Source organism: Anomaloglossus baeobatrachus, chromosome 8, assembly GCF_048569485.1.
Source record: "Anomaloglossus baeobatrachus isolate aAnoBae1 chromosome 8, aAnoBae1.hap1, whole genome shotgun sequence".
Classification (NCBI taxonomy): domain Eukaryota; kingdom Metazoa; phylum Chordata; class Amphibia; order Anura; family Aromobatidae; genus Anomaloglossus; species Anomaloglossus baeobatrachus.
This window is the reverse complement of record NC_134360.1, coordinates 257,609,022-257,623,896: the sequence shown is the minus strand read 5'-3', so window position 1 is coordinate 257,623,896 and position 14,875 is coordinate 257,609,022. Positions and strand designations below refer to the sequence as shown.

The 14,875-nt window shown below is 49.1% G+C and overlaps 1 protein-coding gene across 4 annotated transcripts in view; it reads right to left on the bottom strand.

Annotated features, from left to right (window-relative positions):
* Window positions 1-4,026, bottom strand: part of CACNA1E (calcium voltage-gated channel subunit alpha1 E) — a 964,825-nt gene extending 960,799 nt beyond the window's left edge. For all 4 annotated transcript variants that reach the window (XM_075320594.1, XM_075320596.1, XM_075320595.1 and 1 more), the window contains exon 1: window positions 3,781-4,026. The gene's annotated coding sequence lies outside the window, so the exon portion shown is untranslated. The remainder of the gene's footprint in view (window positions 1-3,780) is intronic.
* Between the last annotated feature and the right edge of the window lie 10,849 nt (window positions 4,027-14,875).

The following is a 14,875-nucleotide window of genomic DNA, read 5'->3' as shown; positions in this document are numbered from 1 at the left end:
TTCCAACTGGCTGCTAACAGAGAACAATAGATTATATTCAACGGCAGCAAAACACTGGTCGCAGCAAATGGAAAATCAAATGATTTTAGAATTAGAATCTCTTAATAATGAATCAACATTAAAACTAAGGGTAAGTGAATTCTTCTCATCCGATGCTGTCGCTCCCCGTCCCCCCTCCCCGTCCCCCCCCCCAATGTTCCATACGGTGTCTTCCATGCCGTCTGTTGGCAGGTGGCAGAACGTGTAGGGGGTCATTTTAATTATTGGTGTGTCTTTTAATGCTACTTACCTACCACAGAGGCTGCGCTGTCGCAGATACAATCCCATGGGAGGCTGCGCTGTCAATCACTGCCCTGTCCAGTCACACCCCGCTATACTGCGGCCTGTCCACGTGGCAGAGCGGAGGGTATCGGTTATTATAGAGGATCTGACAGCTGCGCTTCATCTCCGCTCTCAAGTAAAAAGGGTCGATGATAAAATCGTGCAGAGGGCGCAGTTCTTAAATTCGGGGTCAGGTCTCTCTCCAAGGACTCTCACATATGAGTACATTCATTAACAAATCAGCATGCAAATCCAGCCCCGGCCATTACCCCGCGCGCCGCTTCCTCATTCATTTGCAGACGTCTTTTCGTTCTGTCTCAAAAATCAATAATACTTTAAGTCTATTCGTGCCAGAACTGTCCGGCTCCGGCGTTCAATATCACCTGTTGCCAAATCCTCACTTTCTATTACTCTTTGCATAACCTAGAAAAAGGCTCAGAAACTTGTGTTATTAGTTCCAGAGAACTACAAGTACCAGCGTTTTATGCTTACACCAGCGCTCACAAGGCATGCTGGACCTGTGGGTTCAACGGCAGTATTAAAGTTTAAGGCTATGTGCACACACTGAAGTTTTTGCAGGATCTTTGCGCATTTTTGATGCGTTTTTTTTCCATGCATTTTTTCCGCATTCTGGGGCCAAAAAACGCTGCAAAAATGTTGAAAGAATTGACATACCGCCGATTTATTTCTGCACCGAACCGGCAAGGAAAAAAAAAACATGCAGGATTTTCATTGACTGCTGGCATAAGGCTGTGTGCACACGCTGCGTTTTTTTCACTTTTATTATGGGCATTTTCTTGCAGATTTTAATCAATCTGCAAGGGAAAAACATATTCCAGCAAAGTCTATGAGAATCCTCAAGTGTTGAGCACACGTTGCCGATTTTTTTCCTTGCAGATTTTGATGCAGACGTGTTAATTGTTTCTGCATTTTTCCTATTAGAAGCATAAATAAAGCATCAAAATCAGCATTAAAAACACAAAACCGCTGTAAAAAACAAGCATTTTTCTGCAGCGTTTTTGCTGGCAAGAGATGTGGTTTTTGGTGCAGACATGTCAATTGTTTCTGCGTTTTTCCTATTAGAATGCATTAAAAAATGCATTGGAAAAAAAAGCATCAAAAAACACAAACCACTGCAAAAAACAAGCATTTTTCTGCCGTTTTTTGTTGCCAAGAAATGCAGTTTTTGATGCAGACATGTCAATTGCTTCTGCGTTTTTTCCAGCGATTTTCCTATTAGAATGCATGAAAAAAACATTAAAAAACACAAAACCACGTCAAAAATGTTTTTCTGCAGCATTTTCCTGCCAAGACATGCAGTTTTTGGTGCAGAAAATCTGCAATGTGACAAACCTGCACTAAAAAAAATGCATAAAAAACATGATAAAAAACGCACAGTGCACACAGCCTAGGGTGCCTGTTTCTGATCTACTTTGCTTATATAATCTCTGTAACCCATGCTGATAAAGTGAACTGCATCCTGATACAATTTTGGAAAAACTTGTTGGACATGTGATGGTTAATACACAAACCAAACTGCACAAAATCTCACATCCTTGGTTTTTTTTCTTTAATTAACTGCAGTTTTGTAAAGACGCTGCTTATTTGCTGTATTTCATACGAACCCCTAAAATGTAGTTGTCATAGCAATGATTTCTACAAACCAGAAAATCCAAATGCGACGCGTTCAGAACTAGTAAACAGTCTACAAAGGTCATGAACACTCATGTATCCAGAAAATACAAGAAGGGACATCAGAGAGCCAGAAAAGGCAGCACCGACGTTACCGCGAATCTCGGTTGACTTGGGAGAACGAATGCAAATCACCTTGCACCATTATAAATAGCAAATAACAGGCGGCGCTGTGTGCCGAGTCTACAAAGTTGCAAGAAAAGAACCTGCATTGTTTTAATTAGCGGTGCTAACTATGACAGATCATAAGCAATTAGCATCGATAAGCGTAAACTTTAGAAGATCCAATGCATTCTCTATGGAAGTCCAGCTCAGTAGAAATCTTTTAAAGAAGAGCACTCACCTTCCGAGGTATAAACAATATAGACAATGCCTTGTAACTGGGGCTTATCAACCAACTCAGCTAAGTAGAACTCGTGTACAGAAGATCACTCACCTTCCAAGGTATACAAAATCTAGCCAATGTCTTACAAGGGGTGTATCAACCAACCAAGCTAAGTAGAACTCCTTTAAAGAAGATCACTCACCTTACAAGGTTTATATAATCTAGCCAATGTCTTCCTTGGGGTGTATCAACCAACCCAGCTAAGTAGAACTCTTGTAAAGAAGATCACTCACCTTCCGAGGTTTATACAATCTAGCCAAAGTCTAACCAACCCAGGTAAGTAGAACTCCTTTAAAGAAGAGCAATCACCTTCCGAGGTTTATACAATATAGACAATGTCTTACTTGGGGTGCATCAACCAACCAAGCTAAGTAGAACTTTTGTAAAGAAGAGCACTCACCTTCCGAGGTTTATACAATCTAGCCAAAGTCTAACCAACCCAGGTAAGTAGAACTTTTGTAAAGACGAGCAATCACCTTTCAAGGTTTATACAATCTAGCCAATGTCTAACCAACTCAGGTAAGTAGAACTCCTTTAAAGAAGAGCAATCACCTTCCAAGGTTTATACAATATAGACAATGTCTAACCAACCCAGGTAAGTAGAACTCCTTTAAAGAAGAGCAATCACCTTCCAAGGTTTATACAATCTAGCCAATGTCTAACCAACCCAGGTAAGTAGAACTCCTTTACAGAAGAGCACTCACCTTCCAAGGTTTATACAATATAGACAATGTCTAACCAACCCAGGTAAGTAGAACTCCTTTAAAGAAGAGCACTCACCTTCCAAGGTTTATACAATATAGACAATGTCTAACCAACCCAGGTAAGTAGAACTCCTTTAAAGAAGAGCACTCACCTTCCAAGGTTTATACAATATAGACAATGTCTAACCAACCCAGGTAAGTAGAACTCTTGTACTCTTGTCACCTTCCGAGGTCTACACAATCTACACAATGTCTTAATTGGGGTGTATCAACCAACCCTCCTAGACACTGACACATTGCCAAGTAATTGTATCAATTACTTCTAAATACACAAACAAATATTTTATACATAGCAAAACAAAGAAATCAGACAGCAAATGGTTAATCACGAGATACTATTGATCTGTCAAGAAACCACAATTATTATTTTTTGCAGCTGAGATGGGGATTTTGTCAGCAAGATTTATTAAGAGAGCAATTTCCTGAAGCTGTCATCACAACAGGTTGTATTAGCAGCTCCAGCCAAAAGGATCCTTTCTGGATTCAATAGCCTACTGGAAAAAACGCAGCGCTGAAATAATAATTATAATCATAACCATCACTATCTCTTATTGTGGAGCAAATTAAAGAGAAGACACCGCCAGCCTGACACAGAATAAAAGAGACATCGCAGCTTACCTTGGATTTAATTCATGGTTTCTCCGGTTAGCTTGGTGAGGGTGTGGGTTATGCCAAAGGAAATAATTTCTAATATAAAAGGATTTAAAAAAAAAAAGAAGCCAGGAGGAGAGAAGGGAGGAGGAAAAAAAAGCAGGAGGGAAAAAAAAGAATGAGAAAGAAAAGAGAGAAAAGACAGTTTCTCCTGCCCACACTGGAATAGGAAATCTCTGACAATCAGCAAACCGGGAAAAGCAATACAGATGAACATACCAGAGGGGGCAGACAGGGTATGAACACAGAGCCGCGCACTAAGGCTAAATAAAAGCACAAATCAAAAAAATCCCCGGCACACGTGAAGCCGGAGCAGCTGGGGGTGAGACGAGGGTCTCTGCATTTTTATAATGAGTGTCTTATAGAGTTGCGTGCCCGCTCATGTGAGTCAGACAGGGTTTACACTCTATACTGACCTATATGAATCACTCCATGTGATCATAGATTGGAACATCAGATGCTTCTTCCTAATATGACTACATAGACTTTGCAATAATTAGCTGATAAAATGCTGTCTGTATCCAGGTACAGGCAGCCATAATACATCCACACTCCACAGACTTTATAACGGTCGCAACACCCAGTTCTACGCAACTCAACTTAGGGATCCAAGTTTGGTTCTATAGAACAAAAGGTCCCATAGCTGTATGTAAAGGCGTATTCCCAGAATCAAAAATTACCCCATATCCTTAGAGAAGAGCAGTGTTCCCCAACTGTAGTCCTCAAGACTCTAAAATTATTCCCTATCTGTAGGTGAAAACAGTGTTCCCCAGCTCCAGTCCTCAAGAATCAAAAATGATCCCCTATCTTTAGATGAGAGCAGTGTTCCCCAACTCTAGTACTCAAGAATTAAAAATTATCCCCGATCCGTAAATGAGATCAGTGTTTTCTAACTCTCGTCCTCAAGAATCAAAAATTATTCCCTATCTGCAGATGAGATCAGTGTTCCCCAGCTCCAGTCCTCAAGAATCAAAAATTATCCCCTATCTGTAGACAAAAGCAGTGTTCCCCAACTCCAGTCCTCAAGAATCAAAAATTATCCCCGATCCGTAAATGAGATCAGTGTTTTCCAACTCTCGTCTTCAAGAATCAAAAATTATTCCCTATCTGCAGATGAGATCAGTGTTCCCCAGCTCCAGTCCTCAAGAATCAAAAATATCCCCGATCCGTAAATGAGATCAGTGATCCCCAACTCCAGTCCTCAAGAATCAAAAATTATCCCCTATCCTTAAACAAGAGCAGTGTTTTCCAACTCTAGTCCACAAGAATCAAAAATGATTTCCTATCCATAGACAAAAGCAGTGTTCCCCAAGTCCAGTCCTCAAGAATCAAAAATTATCCCCTATCCGTAGTCGAGAGCAGTGTTCCCCCAACTCTAGTCCTCAAGAATCAAAAATTATCTTATATCTGTAGACGAAAGCAGTGTTACCCAACTCCAGTCCTCAAGAATGAAATATTATCCCCTATCTATAGATGAGAGCAGTGTTCCCCAACTCCAGTCTTCAAGAGCCACCAGTAGGGCATGTTGTCAGGATTTCCTTAGGCGATAATCTAATCACCAGCACAGGGAATAAATCCAGACGAGTGCTATACAAAGGAAATCCTGAAAACATGCCCTGTTGCTGGCACTTGAGGACTGGAGTTGGAGAACACTAGTGTGCCGCCCCGCTCTCAGCAGCCGAGCTGCTCGGATCCGGACCTTCTGTGGGTGGCTCGAGGGTCTCCGGACCCGAGGGTTTCGCGGTCACTTCGATCAAAAAAGGGGGTTATTGTGGTGGTGGATGTAGAACGTATATGTACGGGCTGAGCCGTATTAAATTCGTGACGCCACCCACGGTGTGTGGTGAGGTTGGACACCACCGCTGCAGTTACGGGGGCACCCGGGGGAGATGTTGTGCAGCAAGTTGTTAACCCCTCCGTGGGCAGGGATGGTGGCCCCGGGACCCGTTGGGTTGTTTTGGTGCAGGGAGATGGGCAACCGCAGGGTGCTGGTGTACTCACTATTGAAAGAAACACACGAGTCTCTGGTAAACCAAGGTGATAGTGGTCGGTGCCCGCAGCCGGCTGCGTTCTGGTCCCCTACCCAGCTGGTGGTCTCTGTCTTTCTCCTGCACCTTTGTGAAATGGTGGACTGCCTGTGCTTGCAATTTCAGAAGTCCGCTCCCGGTTGGATGTGGCTTAAGGAGCCCTTGCCCGCAGACGCTGAACCGTGGGATCTCTGAGCCCTGGCGGTGGCCTTCTATCCCCTCAGTGGGCTGTTGTCTTCTAATAGAGACTTTGGGTGGGACAGGACCTCTAGTCCTGGCCTCAATCGGTAAATTAACCGGTTCCAGACGCTTCTGGTCCAGCCTTCAGGGTCCGAGTACCCCCCTGTGTGCTCCGGTTTCCGAGTTGGTTCCCCGGGTCAGTACCGGCGGGCCACTACCCTGTCCCAGTCCACCTTGGTTCCATCGAGCTGTCTTCCCGGCTCCTGCAGACGGAGACCGCCATCTGCCTCCTAGCTACTGGCACCAGGGCTCCTACCCTGGCGCCGTTCAAATTGGGGTATTCACCTCTGCTGGAGCTGGGCACAGCTCCAGCCCACATACCTCTCCCGCTTGAACTCTAACTCTACACTGCTCACTTTCCCGCCCCCGGGCTGTCTAGACTCCTTGGTGGGCATCTTCCAACCACCTGGTTCCGCCCCCTGGTGTGTCTACCCAGCCCTGAGGGGGGTGACTAGGGTTTTAAAGGTTGGTTGATGTCACCTGTGAGGGAAAGGTGTTGTGCAGGGGCCTATCTGTGACTACCTGGCCTGGCCAGGGCGTCACACTAGACTAGAGGATAACTGATTCCTGTGGTTATGATACTTGGAACCCCTAGCAAAGCTGAGAATTGAGCTCTGCAGGTCTTGTCATCTACATTTGTATAGCCGCTAAGTTCAGTCATTGGTTATGTTCACCGTTGCAATCAGAAACAAAGACCAGACCAGCAGTGGAGAGCAAGCGCTGGACCCCGGGAGGATGAGTAACATATGACTTTAAGCCAGCACAGACCATAAGCCTATAATGGAAAATCTATATTCTCCTCTAAAGGGAATTTCTCAGTAGGATGAACCCTCCTAAGCCGTCTATATGAGCATGCAGGTCATCAGAAGCTGGAAAAAATGATACCTTGATATTTGTGATCAGATGTTTTATTCCAGAGAAATAATGTATTTCTTAATATGTGCATTATTATTATTATTTATTATAGCACCATTTATTCCATGGCCCTTTACATGTGAAAGGGTTATACATAATAGGGCAAAGTACAATAATCATAAACAATACAAGACACAAACAGGTACAGGAGGAGAGAGGTCCCTGCCCGCGAGGGCTCACAGTCTACAGGAGGAGAGAGGTCCCTGCCCGCGAGGGCTCACAGTCTACAGGAGGAGAGAGGTCCCTGCCCGTGAGGGCTCACAGTCTACAGGAGGAGAGAGGTCCCTGCCCGCGAGGGCTCATAGTCTACAGGAGGAGAGAGGTCCCTGCCCGCGAGGGCTCATAGTCTACAGGAGGAGAGAGGTCCCTGCCCGCGAGGGCTCACAGTCTACAGGAGGAGAGAGGTCCCTGCCCGCGAGGGCTCACAGTCTACAGGAGGAGAGAGGACCCTGCCCGCGAGGGCTCATAGTGTACAGGAGGAGAGAGGTCCCTGCCCGCGAGGGCTCATAGTCTACAGGAGGAGAGAGGTCCCTGCCCGCGAGGGCTCACAGTCTACAGGAGGAGAGAGGACCCTGCCCGTGAGGGCTCATAGTCTACAGGAGGAGAGAGGTCCCTGCCCGCGAGGGCTCATAGTCTACAGGAGGAGAGAGGTCCCTGCCCGCGAAGGCTCACAGTCTACAGGGGATGGGTGAGGATACAGTAGGTGAGGGTAGAGCTGGTCGTGCGGTGCTGTATCAGACTGAGGGTTATGGCAGGTTGTAGACTTGTTGGAAGAGGTGGGTCTTTAGGTTCCTCTTGAAGCTTTCCACGGTAGGCAAGAGTCTGATATGCTGGGATAGAGAGTTCCAGAGTATGGGGGAGGCACGGGAGAAATCTTGGATGCGATTGTGGGAAGAAGAGATGAGAGGGGAGTAGAGAAGGAGATCTTGTAAGGATCAGAAGTTACGTGCAGGTAATTACCGGGAGACTAGGTCACAGATGTAGGGAGGAGACAGGTTGTGGATGGCTTTGTATGTCATGGTTAGTGTTTCGAACTAGAGTCGTTGGGCAATGAGAAGCCAGTGAAGAGATTGGCAGAGAGGAGAGGTCGGGGAGTAGCGGGGGGAGAGGTGGATTAGCCGGGCACCATAGTTTAGAATAGATTGTAGGGGTGTGAGACTGTTAGAAGGGAGTTGTTAAGATCTATGGGCCGAAGATAGATCTCCCAGAGAATCTGCCTCCAGCGCTTATTATAAATGGAAGGGGCGTTACCAATGTGAGACATGTAATGACTGACAGTCTGCTCTTCTGATCTACATGTATCACACTGGTAACGCCTCCTTTTATTTAAAATAAGTACAGATCAGTGAATCCATGGACGTTCGGTTCAGTCGGACTTTAGGTAAAGTTTGGTTTGGGACCCGGACTTGACCTGAACCCCAATGGAAGTCAATAATTGGACAGTTCGGGTCTCCGCACACATGTAGCCAGCCATAAACAGATCACTTCAAGGGGAGGTTAGGCAGGGTTTTTCATTTTTCTTGTTTGGTGCACACTACATCCAATAATCCTGTTGTTACCCCCAGTGTGAACCGATCAAACAAGGCAAGCGGCTCACACTGGGCCGAGCACCGAGCGTACCCGAGAAGGTGACTGGGTTATATACATAAAGCACCTGAATACTGAACCCGAATTCTATTTTTTTGTAAAGTCTATGTTCGATACAAACACTGAACCTCGGATCCGCTCATCTCTATAAATAAGCTCTGGAGGCGGAGTCTCAGGGAGATCTATGTCCGGCCCATAGATCTTAACAGCTTTGAATATTAAGACATCGGATCACAAAAATCAAGGTATCATTTTATTCAGCTTCCTATGACCTACGTGCCTGTATAGACGGCTAGGGTTGAGCCTACTGGCAGATTCCCTTTCATTGGTTAGCAAAATATTCGGCACGTTCCTGATACCATGCTCTGTTTCTCAATGCCTCACAGTTCTCATGATCGTTTCTTTTTGCTGTCAGAGCATAGAAACATACAGAGCTGACATTAATAGCCTGGACGCGTGTCCTGACCGTGAGTTACATACATAACGGCACGACTCGATACACCGGAGAGCTGACCCCGGGGGGTGAAGTTCAGCGCAGGAAATTCACCACAAAAATTACAATAACTTTTAGGACATGCTGTGAATTTCCACAGCTGCGCTATGCTCTATATACTGCAGATTTGTCAGACATTTTAGATACAATTTTGATGTGAACTTGTGGCAAACTCCAGACCCCAAAATATACTGCAAGCCTCGCCTCGTGAGTCATGAACGTGAGCAACATTACGCCCAGCAGCCGCCCGCTGTCTTGTGTGTAACTCTACCATTACCCCCAGCAGCACGCCCGCTGTCTTGTGTGTAACTCTACCATTACCCCCAGCAGCCGCCCGCTGTCTTGTGTGTGGCTCTACCATTACCCCCAGCAGCCGCCCGCTGTCTTGTGTGTGGCTCCACCATTACCCCCAGCAGCCGCCCGCTGTCTTGTGTGTGGCTCTACCATTACCCCCAGCAGCCGCCCGCTGTCTTGTGTGTAACTCTACCATTACCCCCAGCAGCCGCCCGCTGTCTTGTGTGTGGCTCTACCATTACCCCCAGCAGCCGCCCGCTGTCTTGTGTGTAACTCTACCATTACCCCCAGCAGCCGCCCGCTGTCTTGTGTGTAACTCTACCATTACCCCCAGCAGCCGCCCGCTGTCTTGTGTGGCTCTACCATTACCCCCAGCAGCCGCCCGCTGTCTTGTGTGTGGCTCTACCATTACCCCCAGCAGCCGCCCGCTGTCTTGTGTGTAACTCTACCATTACCCCCAGCAGCCGCCCGCTGTCTTGTGTGTGGCTCTACCATTACCCCCAGCAGCCGCCCGCTGTCTTGTGTGTGGCTCCACCATTACCCCCAGCAGCCGCCCGCTGTCTTGTGTGTGGCTCTACCATTACGCCCAGCAGCCGCCCGCTGTCTTGTGTGTAACTCTACCATTACCCCCAGCAGCCGCCCGCTGTCTTGTGTGTAACTCTACCATTACGCCCCAGCAGCACGCCCGCTGTCTTGTGTGTGGCTCTACCATTACCCCCAGCAGCCGCCCGCTGTCTTGTGTGTAGCTCCACCATTACGCCCAGCAGCCGCCCGCTGTCTTGTGTGGCTCTACCATTACCCCCAGCAGCCGCCCGCTGTCTTGTGTGGCTCTACCATTACCCCCAGCAGCATGCCCGCTGTCTTGTGCGTGGCTCTACCATTACCTCCAGCAGCACGCCCGCTGACTTGTGTGTGGCTCTACCATTACCTCCAGCAGCACGCCCGCTGTCTTGTGTGTGGCTCTACCATTACCTCCAGCAGCACGCCCGCTGACTTGTGCGTGGCTCTACCATTACCTCCAGCAGCACGCCCGCTGTCTTGTGTGTGGCTCTACCATTAGGCCCCAGCAGCACGCCCGCTGTCTTGGGGTTATATATGACTCGGATCTCTCCTTGACTCCCCACATTCGTTCACTCGCTCGTTCATGTCACCTCTACTTTAAAAACATCTCTAGAATTCGACCTTTTCTTACCGTTGACTCTGCAAAACCTCTCACTGTCGCTCTTATTCATTCTCATCTGGGCTATTGCAACTCTTTACTAATAGGTCTCTCTTACTAAACTCTCCCCTCTCCAATCCATCCTAAATGCAGCAGCCAGGATTATATTCTTCTGCAACCGCTACACTGAGGCCTCCACCCTGTGCCAGTCATTGTGTCGCGGGCGGAGGAGGGGACGCCGCGCTCTCCCACTGCCGCTCGGGTCCGGCTGCCGCGGCTGCTGCGGCCTGCTGCTGCTCGGTGGCTCGAGCGATGGGCCGGATCCCGGGGACTCTAGCGGCGCTCCTCGCCCGTGAGTGAAAGGGGGGTTTTTGGGTGTGGGGATTGTTTATTGTCTGTGACACCACCCACGGTTGTGGTGATTTGGTTGACACCACCGCTGCTCTGTATGGGGATCCCGGGAAGGATGGTATGGAGCAGCCAGTTGTTGTGTTGCCCCTCCGTGGGTAGGGGTTGGTGATCCCGGGGCCCAGTGATGAGGTGGGTGATGCAGGGCTTGGTGGGCGCAGGGACGCGGGGGCAGCGCTGTGCCTTGCGGCACTGTGGTACTCACTCAGCCTGAGACGTTGACACAGTTCTCGGTAAAACACACGGCTGGAAAGACGGTTCCCACGGACGGCTGCACTTGCTTTCCCCAGTAGGTGACGGTGATGTCCCTTTTCCTGCACCTAATGTTCCTGTGTTGGTAGCGATGGGTTCCCACCAGTAACCCGCTCCCCGGCTTGGATATGGGCCAGAGGAGCCCTACTTTGCCCGCAGGCGCTGGCCCTGAGAAACTGGTGCCCTGGCGGTGGCGGTGTCTCTCCTCAATGGTTGGACTGTTGCCTTCAATCGGGACTTGGTTGTTTGGAGACAGACGTCCCCTTCACTGACGGATTTGGCAAATTTACGGCGACTCCTAGCCTTGCCGGGGTCCGAGAGGCCCCTGCCCTGGTGCTGACTGTTCTTCGTATACTGCTCCAGACCGCCGGGCCACTACCCGTCCGCGGTCCTTCCAGCAACCACCGAGCAGTCTCCCCTTCAGACTGTCACCGCCGTCTGCTGACCTTGCTGACACTGTCCTGGCACACAGCCGGACCAACTTCAGGCTTTCTTACTGACACTTTAGCTCTTCTCTTTAGCTACACTCCTACTTCCTTCTACTTTCACTTCCCTCACTGTTCTAAACTGTTCCTCAGACTCTAGTCTGGCTTCAACTGCCTGGTTCCTCCCGCCTCCGGGAGGAACCAGGCAGTTGAAGCAACAAGGATTTTGGTAGCCTTGATGTTCCTAACTGGGGTGTAGGGTGTGGTGGTGTGATGACCTGTGACCCCTGGCTTGCCCAGGGCGTCACAATTGCACTGGTTGCCTATCCGCTACAGAGTACAATATAAACTCTTCACACTCACCCACAAAGCTCTCCACTGTTCTACACCTCCATGCATCTCCTCCCTCATCTCTGTCTATCACGTACCCGTGCCCTTTGTTCCACTAACGACCTAAGACTGACATCCTCTATTATCCGAACCTCCTACTCCCGTCTCCAAGACTTCTCACGAGCTGCACCAGTTCCCTGGAATGCACAACCAAGGACAATTTACTTAATTCACAATACCCATAGTTTTAAGCGTGCTCTAAAAACGCATTTCTTTAGATTGGCCTATGACCTCACTTATCTAACTATTCCCATTTTGTCCTTACTATATTTTCTTCAAAATCTGGTCCTTTTAATCATCTGTTTAAGACCATGCACTAAAAACAGCTTTTAAAAAAGGGCTGGATGATTTCCTCAGTACACAAAACATTGTTGGTTATAAATGACTTAGTGACTAAATGTAGAACTGGTGGTGGAAGGTTGAACTAGATGGACCTAGGTCTTTTTTCAACCTAAGTAACTATGTAACTATGTAAAAAGGAAACGGTCACCAGGTTTTTGTGGAGCCCCTAAGGGTCCAGTCACCACAGAGGTACTGCACCTCATTCTGAGGTATGGGACCCCATTCCCTAGTAAGGAGGAGGTTACAGACTATTGCACTCACACACACTCGTAATTTAGCTACACTCCATCAGGCCATGGTGAGGGCGAGAGGGTGGGTTGCTCCTTTGGGAGAGCACAGTCCCAGAACCAGTCTGGAGGTGGAGTTGGTTAGTTAGGAGGTGGAAATTAGAACAGTGAGAGCAGAACGAATGCAATGTGGAGGGGAGCGGTCCTAATGGGTTGGAGCTGCGGGTGTAGGAGGAAAGGAAGAAGGAGTCTTAGGGCCATGGGAAGTGAGAAATCCACCTGTGGGCTCACATCCACAGCCGTTGTACCATTGTGGAGGGACTGGGCCACAAAAGGGAACCGGCCCCATAGACTAGTGGAGAACAGCCAGGCTCAGCTAGCAAATTGTAGGCTTGCCAACGCACCAGGGCAAATCGGGAAGAGCCGGGTACAGTCCCAGAACTGTCGCATATAATGTATGCGGCAATTCTGGGCGGCTGTTGGCTGATATTGTTAGGCTGGGGGGCTCCCCATAACGTGGAGCTCCCCATCCTGAGAATACCAGCCTTCAGTCGTATGGCTTTATCTGGCTGGTTTTAAAATTGGGGGGAGGACCGCACGCCGTTTTTTTTAATTATTTAATTATTTATTTCACTGCACAGTATAGACACGCCCACCGGCTGCTGTGATTGGGTGCAGTGTGACACCTGTCACTCAGCGTGGGGGCGTGTCTCACTGTAACCAATCATAGGCGCCGGTGGACGGGGTAAGCAGGGAATACGAGATTGTTTAATGGGCGGCCGGCTTTTTCAAAATAGTAAAAGCCGCCGGAGCAGTGTGAATGCCGTGCAGCGCCGGGGATCGGTGAGTATATGAGAGAGGGCTGCTCAATTCAGTTACTCAGGGGATTAGCGGTCACTGGTGAATCCTTCACAGGTGACCGCTAATCAGGGCGCGACACAGACAGAGCCGCAGCATGACAACGAAGTCGGGTGAAGTTAACCCGAGTTCATTCTGACAGTGCGGCTCTTTCTGTGTCTGCTGTCATCTACCATTCAGCTCTGCTACATGGCTGTCTGTGTCTGCTGTTAGCGGCCATGTAGCAGAGCTGAATGGCAGATGACATAGTAAAAACGCATCCCTACACATTACACACGCTTGGCAAGTCAATAAATAAAAAAAAAAAAAAAAAAAAAAAAAAAGGTGCCCAATGCATATGTGACGCCCTGGGCAAGCCAGGGGTCACAGGTCATCACACCACCACACCCCACACCCCAGTTAGGCACATCAGCTAACCCAAAAATCCTTGTTGCCTTCCTCCAGGGGCTGATGTTCACACCAGGGGGTGGGCCAGGTGGTTGGCTCCGCCCACCGAGGAGTTCACAGCCCTGGAGGTGGGAAAAACCAGGCAGATCAGCTAGGAAAGTGAAGTGGTAAAGGAGGGAAGTAAGAGGAGCTGAAGAAAAGTGGAAGGTGACAGAAGTAAAGCCTGAAGTGAGTCCGGCTGTGTGCCCGGACAGTGACAGCAAGGTCAGCAGACGGCGGTGATTGTCTGGAGGAGTGACTGCTCGGAGGTTCCTGGAAGGACCGCGGACGGGTGGTGACCCGGCGGTCTGGAGCAGTGTACAAAGAACAGTCAGCACCAGGGCAGGGGCCTCTCGGACCCCGGCAAGGCTAGGAGTCGCCATAATTTGCCAAATCCGTCAGTGAAGGGGACGGCTGTCTCCCAACAACCAAGTCCCGATTGTAGGCAACAGCCCAACCATTAAAGCAGAGACACCGCCACCGCCAGGGCACCAGTTTCTGAGGGCCAGCGCCTGCGGGCAAAGAGTAGAGCTCTTCCGGTCCAGCTTGAAGCCGGGGAGCGGGTTACCGGTGGGAACCCATCGCAACCATCAACAACATAGGTGCATGACAGAGAGACATCACCGTCACCTACTGGGAAAAGCAAGTGCAGCCGTCCGTGGGAACCGTCTTTCCAGCCGTGTGTTTTACCGAGAACTGTGTCATCGTCTCAGCCTGAGTGAGTACCACAGTGCCGCAAGGCACAGCGCTGCCCCCGCGTCCCTGCGCCCACCTAGCCCTGCATCTCCCACCTCATCACTGGGCCCCGGGATCACCAACCCCTACCCACGGAGGGGCAACACAACAACTTGCTGCTTCACATCATCACTCCCGGGATCCCCACACCGAGCAGCGGTGGTGCTAACAAATCACCACAACCGTGGGTGGCGTCACGGACAATAGACTCTATCCCAAAACCCAACCCCTTTCACTCAAGGGCGAGGAGTGCCGCTCGAGACCCCCGGGATCCGGCCCACCGC